Here is an 18327-nt window from a genome sequence, read left to right as displayed (position 1 = left end):
CAATAAACAATCAACAAGTAACATCATTATTTCACATCATTATTTCAAGAAAAAACTTGATTTCAGCACATTCTAGGCAAATTATATCATCCACAAATCGAAAAGGGCTACCTATTTAGGGAATTGAAAGGGTAAGTTTGTAATTTTGTTTTATTTTCAATCATAATAATGTGTAATTTTGTTTTATTTTCACAGCATTATTTCAATAAATTTTGTTTTAGTAAACTTTTTATTTTCACGTCAAATTTGTAATCTTGTTTTATTTTCAATCATAATAATGTAAAACTTTTTATTCAATTATAAATAACCTCAATTAGAGTGTTTTAATTCAAAGTTTTCTAAAAAACTTTATAAATCAAAATCATTAGTACCAACACACATCCAAACAGCTCGTGAGTTTTCCATTTTACTTTTATCAAATAAACAAAACTTATGACTCGTTTTGATGCTTTCTATCATATACATATACACTATCATATACATATACACAATCAATAATCATATACATATACACAATCAAAAATCATATACACATAAACAATTACAATCAACAATCATATACATATACACTATCATATACATATACACAATCAATAATCATATACATATACACAATAAAAAATCATATACACATAAATAATCACAATCAACAAGAGAATATGTTATCTTTTGCTTGACAGTTATGTATATTGGCTTCCAATCAAAGAAAAATATAAATCCAATTTGTTTACAAATCCAATTTGTTTACAGGTAAGATTTTCAATTTGCTGGGAATTTGGCTTTCAATTTTAGCAAGAATATATGATAGATTATACACCTCCAAGATTTTCTGTGAAACAAGGATGTGCATCAAATAAGAAATTGAACAAGGATGTGAATCAAACAAGTTGAATTGAAATTGAAATCGACAGAGAAAGGAGGTGACGACAAACCTGATTGCTCGTTGATTTCTCGCTTTTCCCTTGCTATTCTCTCGCGGACGGTGGTTCTTCGTTCGATGGTCGCTGCAATCGGAGGACACCGGATCGGAGAGGAGGGCTGCGACCGGTGGTTTTGATTGGAGGGCTGCGATCGGTGGTTTTGATTGGAGGTGACGAGCCGAGATGAAGGTTGCTGGAAGATGGAGTCGTCGAGGGTTTTTTTCTGGGAGGTTGGGAGGTTAGACGACGAATGGAGGCGGAAACCAAAAAAAAGAAACGCGTTTTTTTTAGGTTAAAGGCATTGTAGACTTTAGAAGAGGCTATCTCATATCTGTGTGGTGAAGACCTCGCACAGACGTTTTTATGTATGCGTACTTCAGAAAAACAAACGGACTGCAAACCATTATGTCTGCACATGGTCTGCGCCTCTCAGACAGAAGAGGTCACGCAGACCTGCAGAGAAAAAACAAACACCCTCTAGTGTTTTGTAACATCATGAGCAGACCCAGAAACTTATGTAAGGGGTAGCACCAAAAACATCTCAATAAAATATAATAATATAAAAAACATTGAATATTAAGATTTCATTTGATAAAATAAACTTATATATATATATATATATATATATATATATATATATATATATATATATATATATGATTTTAAATTGATCTCTTATTTTACTCGATGATATCTTTTAGTCCAAATATTAAAGTCTCCCGTCACAAATAAATCTTTCTCCCTTGTTGACCCATATGTCTCAAAAAAAACAACAACATAAAGAATAAGTTTTATTTTATTTTATTTTATTTTATGCTATACTCGAACCAACTAAATTTATCAACACAATTAAACCTTTGGTTTGGATGATATGTAATTCTTAGTCTATCCGAAGGAAAATTATTAATATTAAAACTTATTGAAGTAGGCTGTTGTTGATGTTTTTTTCCTACACCACTTTCATCATTATTACCAATTAATATCGAATATTTATTTAAAAGATTTCCAGTAAAACCCTACATACATGATTAAAGATTTATAATTCACAATTGAAGATCTAAACTTAATTTCACCAACAACATAACAAATGAACAACTAATTGGTTAATTCGGTTTTCAATTTGAGCAACTAACTAAATGAAACTAAAGGATAAAACATTAAAGTTGAAAAAGTAAATATTACTTGTTTCTATTCTAGCTAGTAGGATGATGATTTCGTGAGTGAGTTTGCCAAAACAAAGTTGTCTTCAAGGAGGGAAGAGGCACGCTGACGAACTCTGAAAAAAAAGATGCTATTTTTTTTCCTTCGCAAGTTATTTGTTCAATTGTTTGTGGTGACAAAACAAAGACCGTCGAAACCCTCTTCATTTACATTAGTTGGGCTATTCACATTACTTGGGCTAAGGTATTTACCAATTATATATGGGCTCATTAAGCTAAGTTGCATCATCACATTTATTTATATGCACGTTATCTAAAAAGACAGTACTTCTATTAAATAGTTCACGGGTAGCACGTGATACCCCTGCCAACCAGGTAAGTCCGCCACTGACAACAATTTCATATCTTTGGCCATTTGCTTTTCGTTCACGTGCTAACTTTTTCTATTTCAAAGTCAATATGCACATTAAAATTGAATTTTTTTTCCGAAACATAATTTTTCCATTAAATAAATTTAATTATCATTGTACAACAACTGAGATGGCAAACGGACAACAAGCTGTGCCGTTATGCCTTTTTGTATAGCAAAACTCAATCTTTTAAAGACTACATTCATAGAATTAGGGGATATACCATTGCAATGCATGATCCGTTGTACTCTATTAAGAAGCTCTACTGCATCCGGTGCGAGGAAATCAAACGTATCAAACGCAAATGATATGAACACATGTTGATTTTCCATGCACGATTTCTCATGTTTGTTGACTTTGCCTGTAACAGCTTTTAAAGCAGCCAGTCCTGCCGTGAAATCCCCTGCCCTCAAGCCCACGAGAGAGGATACCCCTGTAAGGTCCACACATGCATGTTTCCCTCCGACCCATCCAAAAATCAAAATGTCAGCCGGTCTAAGGGTTGACCTTCCTTCTGTCGGGTCAGTCAAGAAATTCATAGGTGCCTCTTTCTTAGTAGAAACTCCTGCATGCTTAAATATATCGAACAAAACATCTCTGACCATATCGTGCCTGTATTTGAACCCCGGGAGTTCTTTACAGTGAACTACATGCTCTCCAAAGGAGTCCAAACATGCCTTGCGACACACCGGACATATCTCGTCAGCTGGGAATATTGGAATCATGAGTCGATATTTGAGGATAGTACGATACTCCACAGGAGACATATGTTAGCCAATCCCATCTATAGGGATAGCAAGAAGAAAATCTTGGGCATGTGGTGCACGTAAGCACTGGAAAACCGCTTTTTGACGGGCCGTCATGTCGAGATGAACTTCCATATCTTGGACAATTTTACGAAAAAGGGCACTCGCCAATGTACTCTGGGATTTAGGGGGGCGGTGCCTTTAGTAGTAAAACTGCTAAGGTCAGAATCTGGAAGCTTGTTACGAAGAGAAGCCAAAGCACCATCATAATCAGAATCCATACCATATATGATGCTATCCCATAAGATGTGGTCTTGCAATACCCAAGTTTGGGCCCTTGAGGCAACAAAAGCATATGAAGTAGCCTCTACTGCCGAGTATAAACCTAAACCACCAAACCTGATGGGTAAGGAAGCAATGCGCCATTGTAGGTCACCAAAGAAAGGGCCACCACAAACCACAATGTCCTCAATGGCCCCGCGCAACCCATTGTCAAAGAATATTGCCGCCTCCTCCATGTGAACGAGTTGGCACGTCCTCAGCCCAAAGAAAAGCTTAGCAATACCCATACAAGACCGAAGCAGAAGGAGCTCACTCTGAGGGTCAGACAATTAAGGAAGAAGGCACATCAAATTCACAGCGTTTTCGGCTCTCTTTATGGCTAAGCTGCTAATGAACCTAGCATCTCTACTAACAGCTCCCCCAAGAAGTTTCACCCCCAAATGTGGCCTCCCGATGTTAGTCGGGAATAGCCCCTCATGTAGCTTCCTACCGTCGCACGAGGGCCAAAAGAGCTCGGTTTTCTTGATATTCAGTTGAAGGCCCAATTTTGGGCTAATCACCGTAATGTTGTCCAACGCTTTGGCCACCTCCTCCAAATCTCCAATAAGTGTGCCATCATCAAGGTACCATGCATGGAGGAGAAGCTTGCAATTGTTGCTAATATTATGCAAGAGTGAGTGTAACACAAGAGCAAAGAGAAGTGGTCCTAAGGGGTCTCCTTGCTGAACCCCAGTAGGGGACCAAATATGCGTGTTGTCAAGATACAACCTTGTTGTTTGTCCATAGAGGAATTCTACCCACAAGGATATAGAAGGACATCTCAAACTAAAATTAGAAACATCAAACGACATAGCCATTTTTTTGTTATCATCATGGTTTAGTTCGATACCGATATGAACATCTGTCGAAGTCTTTGACCGCCCTTTCAATTGTTTTGCAAATTGTTATATGATTCGTTAAATTTGATGACTACTGTTACATGTTCATTTTATATAATGAGAGTTTTACATGTTTCAAAGGGGATTATATCTTAGTTTTAATATATGGTTGGAGGTGTGTAGTACACACTTGTATTTATCTAGATTGATCCCGGTGCAACCAAAAGAGCGGGGGCCTCGGGGGTCAAGGTGGTCGCACCCCCTTGCGGGGTTCCAAGGTGTCCTATCCATATTCTCTATAATTTTGTATGTTTATCCAACCTTTAACCGCCTTATTAGAAGGACCTTAATAGTAATTGTTGAATTTTCGAGGGTTTCATTGTAAATTTGTGTGTTTATCTAACCCTTAAATGCCTTATATATATCCAAATGCATTTGTTTTTGAATTCTGAAAGATATTATAATTTTCTTACGTTTTTTAAACATACGAAACAAACACACAACATATTCTCTCTCGTTTTGATCATGTTTTATGTGCCTAGAATCTTGATTGTTCAATTTGAAGATTATCCCATATCAAATTTGTCGTAACCCAAACATAAAGGAGAAATATTGATTCGACAAGTGAACCAACACGATCTTTGAAGAATCCAGTGATGATATTCTATTTTCTACCCTATGTCTCTAACAAGCGAATGGATATTTTCTGTTGGTGATCATGGCGGATTCTGTGAAGACATGACTTCGAAATTTAACAAACTGGACAAGTTTGAAGGGAATGATTTCAGATGCTTGCAGAAAAAAAAGATGCATTTTCTGTTGACAACATTAAAAGTGGTGTACATGCTGTGTATTACGATGCCCTAAAGAAGTGGAAGATGAGATGAAGGAACAGACTCGGAAGCGTGGTAAGTTGGAGAATAATGATTATATCTGTAGAGGATACATTCTAAATGGTATGTCTGATTCTTGTTTGATATCTACCAAAATATTAAAAGTGCGAAGGCATTATGGAATTCTATTGAATCAAAATACATTATTGAAGATGCATCTAGTAAGAAGTTCTTTGTGAGTGATTTCAATAACTATAAGATGGGTGATTCAAGGCCCGTAATGGAACAATACAATGAAATCCTTTGTATATTGGGTTAATTCACTTTACACAATATAAATATGAATGAATCCATTGCAGTTTTGAGTGTGATTGATAAACTTCCCTCTCCGTGGATGGATTTCAAACATACTTAGAAACATCAAAAAGAGGAATTGTCTCTTGGTTTAATTGGTCAGTCACTTACGCATAGAAGAACCTCTTCGGGTGCAAGAGAATGCCAAAAATAAGGTAAAGGTTGAATCTGGACAACCCTCTGTTCATATGGTGGAACATAGGATAACAAATTCTAATTAAAAAGGAAAAAGCAAGAAACACAAGTTCGATGGACATGACAAATCCAACAACAAAAAGTCCATTGAATTGGTATATTGTAGATGTCATCAAGTGGGTCATAGGAAGCGTGATTGTTGTCTAAAACTAACTAATGGTGCTGGTGGAAGTGGGAACGGATATGGAAATGAAAACATGGGTCGAAAGACTAAAGTCTACCATAAGGAGGTCATATTTTGACTAACTTTGATAATTCTATTAAGAATTATATCACACATTATGTTTCTCACATTCCTAAATGTTGTTGTGTAAAATATGATGATTGTGCATGGTGGCGAGTCAGGAGAAACAACTAGTGTTTGCATGGACCTACGGTGGTTCAAGAAATTGACACTGGTGGCTGATGGTTCCGTGTTACATATGGGAAACGAGTCGAGTGCACTAATTTGTGTAGTTGAAGTTGTTAATTTGAAATTCACTTCGAGAAAGTTTGTTAAACTATATTGTAACACCTTTTGTCAGGTATTTTCATTTCCAGTCCTTTATGTTTTTAAACGTTTGCAAAAGAGGTCCTTACGTTGGGCGTACAAAGCCGTGCACCGAGCATAAGTCAACATATTGTGACGTGTCAAGATTTGAGTACACTGGGAATACAAGTGTGTACGCCGAGCGTACTCGTGTATTCCCTAAAGCATGATATTTTGGGTTGTAACCCCTATTTAAGCATCATAATCCCTCTTGGACCTTCTTATGACCAACTTGCATATCCTCCAAACCCTAAAATCTAACCCTAGATTTTGTGATTGAGATTTGAAGCTAGAAAGTGATTCTTGAGTGTTCATGATAGAGAAGGAAGATCATTCAAGAGGTGGTGTGTGACATCCCCAAAATCTCGGCCAGAAAAGACCGATTTTCATTTATGCTTTTAAATATTTTCAGAGTAAATCCTTTTGATTTGAAAGAGTTGCGGAATTTGTTCCCAAAAACAAAACATGATAAAACATTGTTTACCGAAGCATTTCATAAAAGAAATGTATTTTCATTATAATCAAAACTCGGGGTGTCATGTTCCGATACAGACCAATAAGCATAAACGAATACATTACAAGTCATATAACAAATATAAACATATGCAGACTTGCAAACAAAACAACTTGATGGTTCATCCATCTCATGCCCTTCCGCCACTACCTGTAATACAATTTAAAACTGAGTGGGTCAGGCTTGGGAGCCTGGTGAGCATATAGGGTTTTCAACCCACAATAAATATCATATTTAATTTTCACCAACCAACAATAACCCAATTACCCATTCCCGTTATTCTCACTTTAATGTCCCTAAAACAACTAACATAAGGGACCTAGTCTAAGAATATTTCATCGGGGCGACAACACATGCTTCGGGGGTACCTCAGCAATATAAGTCAAATAAGGCAACCATGAGGGGGATGGAGTACAGCGAATGAACACCCAAGTTCATTAACACCTACAGGTGGCAAACCTGCTAATGTTTCCACAAGACTGTCTAGAATAGCCAGTGGTCGTCATCTAAACTCCGCTAGATGACTCAATCAAACAACAACGAGGCCTCTCATCTGTTTATTACACACCAACTGTCTACCCATATTCTATCCAACATATTAGTAGATAAAAATATACATTTGTATACATAGTTTAAAGAAAACCTGTATAGCATGCTTTAATCAACACATATATCACATAACAGATGAGGCACACACACACATAACACATATCTCATAAAGAAATAAGCAGATCTACAAATAGAAGAGAGTGAATACTCATTCACACATAACACAACCAAATATATACACATAGCACGTATTTTATATATAATACTTCGTATTATTGTATTTGGAAGAAGATAACTACACACTCACTTGATCAGAAGATGATCGGACAGCACTACGGCTTATAGAAGTAGTAATCCACAGCAGATCTGGAAGATCTTCACAAAAATCGAACTTCTCGCGGGCAGAGCTTCGACTCGGAAACCGCACTTCTCGGGATCTTCGGGATCTCGGGACTTGCCTCGGGGCTAGTGTATGATACCGGGGCTTCGGGGTATTTCTGGCACGCAAAACGATGCAAAAGACTAGAGAGAAGAGAAGAAATGAACAAAACTCTCGGCTGCCTTCGGATCCCTTTTATAGAGGCTGGAGCCTCGGAGTACGCGGGGCGTACTGCAGTACGCAGCGCGTACTGCTTCCGAAATCGTCATTGCATGCGTCATCCGTAGTGTCGACACTATGCTGAGTACGCGGTAGCGTACTCTCGTACGCGGGGCGTACTCCGGATCACACCGGTGACTCGCCTTCGGATAATACCTCCGAATTTTGATTTAAATTTAATTACCAAATGATTAATAAACTTCGGAAATTCATAACTTCTTCATACGAACTCCGTTTTCGACGTTCTTTATATCCACGGAAAGGTGAGACCACGCTCTATGACTTTCGTTTAGACTCCGTCGGCTAATTTTGACTTTATTTTTATTAATTATTTTTAATAGGCCGGGACAGAAACTTTCGTTATAAATTCATAACTTCTTCGTTTGACGTCCGTTCTCGCCTAACTTTTTATCGCTTCGATACCAACAATGAGATCTTCGATTCTCATTTAGATTGCTTCGGCTAACAACCGCTCGATCTCAAATCGAGTAAAACAGGCTGTATACCGCTAAGCCGGAACTTCGATAAATCATAACTTCCTCATACGAAGTCAGATTTGGGCGTTCTATATATATTCGGAAACCTCGTTTCAATTACTACAACATTAACCAAATATATTAAGTTTATTTTACACTTAAATTTTGATGCTTGTTTTTACTCTTAATTAATCAAACCACATAATTAAGCAATTAAGCACAAAACACATAATACTCAAATAATAAAATCTCATTATTTCAAAACGGGTTACAAAGGTTAACCTAGACCATTACATTGCTAAAAGTGGCAAGCCCGGAAACACAGGCGTTACATGGTGGTGCATCCTAGCTTCTAGATCTAGAATCTTCATCTCATTGTGCACCTCTTAAAGGTATAAGGTTCAAACCTTAGAGCTTATTTTGATAGATATTGTTTAGTCTATGATATGAGCTTATTTTGTCCCAAAAACATCGATATTTATGTGTATGGAATACTCCAGAGCTTACAAGCTCTCCTTTTAGATGTTTTAAGGTGTTTAGAGTCATAAATATGTTCTCTTGGCCCATTCCTTTCTCCATGCAAGAGTTATGGAGTCTTTAGTGAAGTGAAATGTTAGGGTTTTGGGTTTAACTTTATGTAGCCATGAAAAGGATTAAAGTCATAGACTTTATGGATTAAGATGTCTCTTTATGGTTAGATCCGAAGTTTGAATAAGTGTATTAATGGTTAAGACCTTAAAAAATGTAATGTTGAAATATGCTGTGTACGTCGAGCGTACTTCTGGCTATGCTCAACGTAACCAGTTGCAAACCCGTCTCTGCCTGCCCAATGCTCTACGCCCAACGTAGAGAAGTGTACCTCGTATGTACGGTCGCCGTTGACTTTCATTGACTTTTGACCAAGTATGCCCTTTTGACAAGTTGTGAGGGTTTGGATATTGTGAGGGGAAAGTGGTTTTTTGCCCAAACTATGTATTAGACTTGGCTTGGGATTAGTGAAGTATGAAAGTTACCTTAATTATTCATTAGGGTTAATTGGTATAATTGATTGGCGGAGTCTAGTTCCGGAAGTTTGGGCGTGAGTTTCTATTAGTTAGTTGTACAAGGTGAGTCTTTTCACTTATTCGTACATGTGTGTTAGTATAGATTTATTTATGTGATGACCAACTGGGTCTATGTGCTATTACTTTGATATGTGTTACCTTATGTGTGCCAAGACTTTGAGTAGTATCCAGGGTTGCTAATAAACCACATGGCGTGTTGTTTGCCCACTGAGACTTCGAGTAGTCTCCAGGGTTGCTGATAACCCATAGCTATTATACGTGTTGTGTTTTATGTGGTATGTTGGGGGAGTTCACTAACCTTCATGCTTATCGTTGTTGACTAAATGTGTTTCAGGTACTTATGAGAATTACAGGAAAGCAAAAGGACTGATTGTACACATTCGCCTGCAGTTTTTGATGCCAAATATTTTTTGGACACTTTGATATTTTTGTTGATGATTTGTATTTGACACAGTGATTTTCTTTGGTTGGTTACTACGAAAAATGTTTTTATCTAAATTTAAAATGAAAATTTTGGTTTCAAATTTTAGCTGTTACATATATGATGTAATATTAGTTCATAATATGTGTAAGAATCTTGTTAGTGGTACTTCTTTTAATTGTCTAGGATATAAACAAGTTTATGAATCACATAGATATACTCTATCTTGATGTGTTGTGTTTATCAGATGTGGATATCTATGTAATCATATGTTTTGTTTGAATGTAATTAATAAAATAAGTATTATTAATTCTACATTTATTTCATCTTCTTCATCTTATAAAATTGATTACTCTATGCTTTGGCATAATAGATCGGGTCATGTTAATTTTAGAAGGATGCATGAAGTGTAAAAGATGGATTATTAACATAGAAAAGTGTAAAACTTGCATGCTTACTAAAGTAACAAAACAACCATTTCCAAATGTTAAAAGAAATTCGAGTGTTTTGGAACTAGTTCATAGTGACTTGTGTTATTTCCACTTTACTTCATCTTTAGGAAATAAGAAGTATGTTATGACATTCATTGATGATTGTACTCAGGTTTAAGTGAGGGATTTTGGGGAGATTCTATGTTAACAGTGAATTGTGTTTTGAATAGAGTTCCAAATAAAAGAAACAAAAAAACCCCATATGAACTTTGGTTCAAGAAAACTCCAAATCTTAGGTATTTTTAAATTTGGTGTTTTAGAGTTGTTGTCAAGTTTACTGAACCTATAAGAAAGAATTTGGGTGAACGTGGAATTCTTTACATCTTTATTGGATATGCTGAGGATTCCAAGGCTTATAGGTTCTATGTAATGGAACCTAATGCTTATGTGTAGGTTCACACTGTGATTGAATCGTGTTAGATTTTCATCAATGTTTAGGCCTAAAGAGCTGATTTCTATCACTAATGAAGTGCCAAATTCAGAAAATTGGTTGATGTTGTTGAACTTGAAAAATAAGAGATTGGGAGAAGCAAAAGAGGCCGAATTGCCAAAGATTTTTTTTCTGACTTTCAAGTATATTTAGTGGAAGGATTGAGAGATGAAATTGGCTATAAGTATGCTTATTGTTATAGCATAGAAGATGATCCTAAGACATTTAAAGAGGCTATGGAGTCTCAAGATGTTGCTTTTTGGGAGGAAGCAATTGATGATGAAATATCATTATTTCTAGAGAATAACACTTGTGTGTTATCAAATTTGCCTCCAGGTTCTAAACCACTTGGATTCAAATGGATCTTCAAAAAGAAAATGAAATTTGATGGAAACATTGATAAGTTTAAAGATTGATTAGTCATTCAAGGGTTTAAGCAAAAACCTGATATTGACTATTTTGACACTTATGATCCAGTGGCACAAATTTCTACCATTAGACTATTGGCTTCCTTGGTGGCTATACACAATCTGATTATTCATAACATGGATGTGAAAACATCCTTTTTAAATGGTGAACTTGATGAAAAAGTTTAGATGTGTGACAATTGGGAAATTCCCATCAGCGGCCAGCATTAGAGATTTGCATCGACAGATGATGATAATTGAGTCTTTCATATTTTAGGAAAATATGATCAGTTATACTATGATAAAAAAATATAGGATTAGAAATAAGTGACAAAAAAGTTACACCACTTTTTATAATGGTTAGTGTACTTGGAAAGTACATAACAAATGCTCCCAAGGATATAAACCTTCTAAAAATCTGACTCCGATTGGAGGAGTTATGATTTTATAAAAAAAATAAAAATCAAATGTGTTATTAACTCTATTAATGTCAAAATGGTATAAAAACCGGTTGAGTTTTGGATAACATCACTAAAAGTAAAATCGTAGTACTCTGAGAGATAAGAACTTTAAAAGGAAAAAGGTCAAAAACGGAGTTCGTAGAAGATACGATTTTTAGAAAAATATAAAATATAGGTTAAAAATAAAAGTTAAAATTTGTCAACATAATCTTAGGGAAAGTTATAGCACTAGTAGAGAACTACCCAAATATATATAAAAGGAGTAAGAAACAAGATTCATATAAGGAAGATATGAATTTTGATAAAAGATTTAGAGTTGTACGCCAAGTGCACGCCATGCTCGACGTACACGTCTGAAACCTAGATTCACCGAGATTGGAGAGACGTGGACCATCAGAAGTGTGGCACATGGCAAACCCTGGATGCAGCCACGAGTCATGCGCACCTCGTGCGTGAAGTGCGTCGCACACATAAGCACTAAAAATAAAGGTGCTCACTTTTCTGATTTCCTCATACCCAAAACTACCTCTCTCTCTCTCTCTCGCTCTCTCTATCTCTATCTCTCTCTCTCTCTCTCTCTCTCTCGCTCGCTCGCTCTCTCTATCTATCTCTTGAGCTATTCAGAATACCTCCCAATGACGCGAAGCTTCGTGTGTAGTAGCAAGGATGCTTTAGATCATGCTACTAAGGTGAGTTCATGGACCCATTTTACTATTTTAAAGGTTTTAGGGGGGTAGGGGAATACATGCTTATTAAATGGCTTTATATATATATATATATATATATATATATATATATATATTTCAATAATTACATAAAGCATGAAACCTCAGGATACTATAGCTATAGATAATATACCTAGTTGTAAGCTATGATACTATGCGTAAGAGTTATGATGTCTGATACTCTAGAAAGAGATATTACCTAGATGTTATAATGGCGAATTTCCTAAGATAGCATAGTACCTAGAGGTAATGCTGGTAAAATACAGGGATATGCATTGTACCTTATCGTTACCCTACACAAATACCATGTTTTTCATATTAACCATAATTTGGGTATATATTTATGGCAAATAATATATATATATATATATATATATATATATATATATACACACACACACACACACAAACACACACACTAGATACTTATGAGATCTAAAATGGTATAATTATCAAATATAAAAATGAAAGATTTATATTGTGACAGTTGTATGTAATCACTAAGTAAGAAAGATACAATACCTAAGGTTAATGCGTTAGTGAGCTATTATTATTCATCCTTATCTGGATTAAATTCGATAACTCAGAACTTGTAATCGTTAATCTTGCTGTAACACCCAGAATCTAGAAGGCCGATTAAGGAAATATTCAATTAGAAAGCCAACTCGTCGAGTCCATGGGGGGAGAACTTGACGTGTTGGAAATCAAGGTCGTTTGTTTTTGAAAGACCAACTCAACGAGTTGGACTGGGTTTGAGAAACCCTAATTCCGGGATTTTGCACCCTATTTAAAGGACTTAACTCCTAGGGCTGGCCTCCTTACCAACCTACCTTTCCCAGAAGAAACCCTAGATCGTTCTGCCACTTGTTCTTTGATTTTTGTGAGTTTTAGAGTGATTGTTGGAGATATTTGAAGGAAGTCTTGAAGAGAGAAGTATCAAGCTTGGAGGGGTGATCTCAGATTCAGAAACTTTAAATCAAAGGCTACATCTTTGAGGTATAAAGTCATAACCTTGACATGTAGCTTATTAGATCTCATCTCTTGTAGTTTTGGCTTGGTTTTGGGACTTTGACTTGAGTTGTCCAAACAAAAGAGGTTTGCAGGGGTTGGGGGTGTATATCTAACCCCTACATGATCTTTAAAGGATTAAAGTTGCAAACTTTAATAGCCTCCATGACCCATTCATGCAATGTGCACATTACGAAGCCAAAAATGACCATTAGAGAGTGTTTCTAGCATGCATGGAGGTAAAGTTTGAAACTTTATGTGATTAACCCACCTTAGGACCTCAAATCTATAATTTAGGACATTGTAGTAAGGGTTAGAGGCTTAATGGGTCAAGACCCTCTTTAAAGGAGCTAGGGTTTGGGTTTAGAGATTATTTGATGATCCTTGGGGGTAAAGCTGGAAATTTTACCCTTCTAGACATCTCTATGGATGGGGATATGAAGTTTGGTGTAATGCCTGGTTCCTGGTATGTATTTAATTATAAATTATTTATTTTAATAGAGCAATTCGAAGAGTTGAAAGCCCCAAACTCTTCGAGTAGAAGTTAGAAGGGATGCAGATTTTTAAGAAGCCTACTCGACGAGTTGAGAGCCCTCAACTCAATTAGTAGGCTGGCAGGGGTGAAAACCCTAAATTTAGGGTTTTGCACCCTATTTAAGCATCTTAATCCCCACCTATCAGCCTTATTTCTAGCGTCCAAGTCCCAAACCCTAATCCATGAAACCCCAATGCTTTATATGAGCTTGTGAGTTGTTTTTGAGTGAATATTGTTTGTTTTGAAGCTTGTTGAAGAAAGAGGAGCTTAGGGATTCAAGAAAGGGATAGTAGATCCAGATGCTTAACTCCATTTGTAACATTTTCTGGTAAGCAAGTCTCAAACTTGCTTAATGGTTACTTCGATCTCCTTATTACCTTTCTAGTGGGTTTTTGGGTCCAAGAAGCTTGACCCTTGGGACATGGACGTCCCAAGTATGTATATTTCCAGATCTGGAACCATAAAGGGCTTTCATGGCATATAGTTGCAAAATTTATGGCCATTGAAGCCCCATGCAAGTTATATGATGTTATTTTGGCCTTTTAAGCTCCAAAAGGCCATGCATGGAAGGAAAGTTAGGAGCTTTACGTGTTTTTGAAGCGTCTAGGGTCTAGATCTCAGTGTATATGCCTTAGTTTGGGTAATTTGGCTTGTGGACAAAAATCTAGGTCCTAAAGAGTTAGGGTCCAAGTTAAATCCATTATATAAGGGCATTGGCTGGTAAAGTTGCAATCTTTGTCCTTAAAAGGGCATTTTCGGTGTACATGTGACGTTTGGAGCTTAGATCTGGAGAATAGGGGCTCAAACCATTAAGATGTAGCATCAGACAGATGAACTCGATGAGTTAGTTCAGTTTGTCCAAATTATGTGAAGAACAGAACTCGATGAGTTTGTAGGAGGACTCGTTGAGTTGACTCATTTTATAATGACAACAAGTAGCATGGAAACTCAGTGAGCCGGGGAGTGACTAGATGAGTTGAAGCAACTTAGGGTTGAATTTGAATTTGATTGGACTTTGACTTTGACCATGACTTTGACTTTGATGAAGGTTGACCCATGAAGGGGTTTTGAGTATGGAATGGTATCTAAGAATATTGTTATATATAGGGTGTGACTAGAGTTGGTGGCGAAGCAGAGACACTTTCGCTATTCACACGATATCAAGGTGAGTTTTTCACTAGTAGGACGGGTCAAAGGCACGAAGGCTGGCCCGTATATGTATGATTAGTAGCCAAGTACGGGCGCGGCCCGTATCTCCTAGTTAGCTCAGTATGGGCAGGGCCCATATCTCATAGCATTATTTAAGTATGGATATATGATTGATTGATAGATTTAGTTATAGTTGTTTTCTGTGTGATACTTGTATGTATGTTTAGTAGCTGAGTGTGGGCGGGGCCCGTATCTTATAGTTAGCAGAGTGTGGGCGGGGCCCGTATCTTCTAGTTAGCTGAATGTGGGTGGGGCCCGTATCTTCTATTTAGCTGAGTGTGCGTGGGGCCTGTACCTCCGTGATTGTGGGCGGGGCCTGCATCTCCTAGTTTCATGTTATGTGTATGGTATGTGGTATTTTGGGGAGACTCACTAAGCTTCATGCTTATAGTTTTCAGTTTTGGTTTCAGGTACTTCCAGTAGAAAGGGGAAGAGCTCAGGATGATTGCAGTGCACACGTCATGTTGTTAGCCTGGGATTGTTACTCTGATATTTTGATATGTTTTGAGATGGATATACTATTTTGATATTTTGAGATATTATGATTTATGTTTTGAAAAATTATTTTCAGTAATTATGGTTTAATTAATGTTTTTAAAATGAAAATTTTGGACTGTATTTTTGGGGTGTTTCAAGTTGGTATCAGAGCCTTGGTTTCAGGGATTCGGGCACTCTCGGGTGTGTCAGTACTCAAACTGAGGACTTGGTGTGAAAATTTAAAAAATAAAATCATTTTTACAAAAGATTTTTAAAAAGAGAAAAAGGGTGTGGTGCATGCAATCAACTGAGCTCAACTAATTACTCCCAAATTACTTATACAAGTTTATGTTATGATATGTTTATGAGATCTGCAAGCTAGATTAGGGCTAAGGATCTAGGAGGATGCCTTATGTGCCTGTTATATGTGTATGAGCTTTATGAACTGCATGCTAGTACTGATTAGTCAGTGATATGATAGCCTGAGTAGAATATGCTTGATTATGTTTACTCAATGCTCGAATGCTTCTTGCTTTGTGCTTTTAAGAGTTCTAGTTATCTTTTACCAACTAGTAAACGAATACGCTAAGTTACATATTGCAAGGACTAAATAATTTCAGAAGGTGAGGTTTCACCTTATTTTGCAACTCTCATTTGAGTCAAACCGTTGTTGGGTAGGACCTCTCATTCGAAGAATTATCTGGTCTTAGTGATATGTAATGGTATTCGTGAGCTAGTTATGGGGAGATAACATGGAATTCTTATGCAACAGATGGCAGAGAGTGGATTGGTGATTACCCTAGGGCAAGCCTAGGATGAGATTAGCGTGTGAAGCAGTAGTAGTAGAAAAGCAGTTCTTGAGGAAAGTACGAATAGATATGGAAGGTCGTATGGGCCCGTACTACTGAAAGCAAAGGATTTGTACTCAAATCAAGGAGGGCTAAGATGAATCAAGGAAACTTGTAGTGTGTGTGATCCCTCGAGTATGATGAGTTTTCTGATGATTTTTATGATGTATTTTTCAGTATGGTGACACTACGCACTATACCAGTTAGTTGTTCAGGAGCTGGTGAGGGATCGGGCTCGGGCTCTAGAGCCGGACAACTAGATGAGTAGATGAGAGAGTTCAATTCATACAAGGTCTTGCGCAATATTATCGATCCGACTCATGTGATCTTTGGTACGATCAAGGAGGGTATCCTGGAGCTTTTGGATGAGATATTAAGTGCATTCCACACTAAGGTGGCGGCCATGATGGGGTCGCGCACGCTGAATTTCAGGGAGTTCAGAGCTTGTGAGGCTCCCTACTACCATGGGGATAGAGACCCCATTGCTAGCAGTAAGTGGTTGGTAGATGTCGCCAATGCTTTTCGCACCAGTAGATGTTCCAAGGGGGACAAGGTCCAACTTGCTTTCTGCCTCATAAGGACAGGACGTGAGATTAGTGGGGGGAGGTTGGACGAGCCATTAGGGATGATATAGTTTCAGATGCAATGATTTGGAGTGACTTCTCGGCCAGGTTCAGGGTCGATTTTTCACCTGTGATTTAGGTGTAACAGCGTGCTAGGGATTTCCAGGATCTCCAATAGACGACTGAGACAATGGCGAAGATCACCACCAATTTCAGGGAGAGGGCCCTTCTCATTCCGCAGTATGTGGCAAACGAGGAAATGAAAAAGGCCCAGTATCATGAGATGTTGAGGAGCGTGTTAAATCAAAAAAGTGACCCTCTTGAACTTCAGCTACTGCAGCCTCCAAGCAATCGCAGTCAAGCCACTTCATCAACAATCAACAACCATAGTCTCTATCTTCCGCAGTCTCTATCTAGATTATGTTACTTTGTCTTTTTTGAAATACACTCTATTGTCCAGTATGCCTTGCATGGATACTCTTAGAGTTGTAATCTAGCAATCTTTATGAGTCTCTATAAATAGAGCTCATTCTCATGTAATCAAAAAGAGAGTAAGAAGTGTATTGCATCTAATTCTAATACATATCTCTGAAGTTATCTTTCTATCTTACTTATTCACTTTTCTTACTCTCATAATCAATCACAATCTCTCTTCGGAGCAAGTCCTTTGTGACTTAATCACTATGTTTGATCTCACTTATTAACTTGGCTTGAATGCATTCCTCGTTATGAATCAGCTTAAGTGTATACTTGATATAACAATTTGTCATTTACATTTCTTTACTTTTCCGCAACTAACTCTCTAACATCTAACTCTAAATATTATTGTTGAGCTTTTAGATCCTTCAAGATTAACAATTCCGCAATATACTTGGTCTAAAGTTTGTTCAAGCGTATCTCAAAGTTTTTCTCTCAACAATTGGTATCAGAGCCATAGTGGTTGCTTTTTGAAAATTAGAACTCTGATTTTTCAAAGAGCCTTCTATACCACTGAAGCTCATTTCTAAAACAAAAAAAAAAAAACAAAAAAAAACTTCAAAACATGGCACAATCGTTATCTCTGAATGTTTCCAACAGTATTGGTGGTTCTAGTCGATCCCCAATACTGGTTGCAAACGAATATCATCATTGGTCACAAAGAATGGAAAGATACTGAAGAAGACTTGGTAGAGATGTATAGCGATCCGTAGAAGAAGGACCACATGTTCCAGTCCTTACACCAGTTCAAAATGACGGAGCTACAA

This window comes from Lactuca serriola, chromosome 7, assembly GCF_051521515.1.
Source record: "Lactuca serriola cultivar US96UC23 chromosome 7, Lser_US96UC23_V15, whole genome shotgun sequence".
In the NCBI taxonomy this organism is placed as follows: Eukaryota; Viridiplantae; Streptophyta; class Magnoliopsida; order Asterales; family Asteraceae; genus Lactuca; species Lactuca serriola.
This window is presented reverse-complemented; position numbering follows the sequence as displayed.